Raw genomic sequence first — 641 nt, 5'->3', positions numbered from 1 at the left:
TTTAGTGGAGCTAAGGGTGAAGACCCAAAACTTCACGTTGCCGACTATTGTCAATATTGTAACACCATCAGGCAAGCCGGGGTCACACAAGACCAAATCAGGGAGATTCTCTTTCCCTTCTCTTTAACTAGAAAAGCTAAATTGTGGTTTAATGGCTTAAATAGAACTGCACTTGGTATAACTGACTAGGAAACTCTTGTTTTGAATTTTTATAAAAAGTATTATCCTGCAGAGAGAACAGCCGTACTAGGAGTGCAATTCAGAACTTTTCCCAAGAAGCCGATGAAACTTTATATGAGGCTTTGGAGAGGTTCAAGGACCTACAAAGAGAATGCCCCCATCATAATTTAGCTCAATGGCAGTTAATCCAAGCCTTTTACAATGGCATTGGAAATTTTTCTAGAATAATTTTAGATTCTGCAGCTAGTGGGAGATTTATGAATCTTAATGTTGATGATGCAGGTTAGGTTATTGAAGATATGGCGATACATAATTCCCAATATGGGAATCCTAGAGGCTTTGCTAACAAGGGGAAGCATAGTGTTGACTCTGTATCCTTTTTACAAGCTCAATTGACCTCTATCTGCCAAAAATTAGATAATCTTAGCACTGCTAATGTAGCTAATGTTTCTGCAATTAAT

The 641-nt window shown here is 37.9% G+C and overlaps 1 non-coding gene across 1 annotated transcript; it reads right to left on the bottom strand.

Annotated features, from left to right (window-relative positions):
• Nucleotides 1-243: 243 nt before the first annotated feature.
• On the bottom strand, nt 244-349 carry LOC145625778 (small nucleolar RNA R71). Its single transcript, XR_014110682.1, has one exon. It is a non-coding gene; the product is annotated as a small nucleolar RNA R71 (small nucleolar RNA).
• Nucleotides 350-641: the final 292 nt, after the last annotated feature.

The sequence above is a fragment of the Chenopodium album genome, chromosome 3 (assembly GCF_948465745.1).
Source record: "Chenopodium album chromosome 3, dcCheAlbu1.1, whole genome shotgun sequence".
Taxonomy (NCBI): domain Eukaryota; kingdom Viridiplantae; phylum Streptophyta; class Magnoliopsida; order Caryophyllales; family Amaranthaceae; genus Chenopodium; species Chenopodium album.
This window is presented reverse-complemented; position numbering and strand designations above follow the sequence as displayed.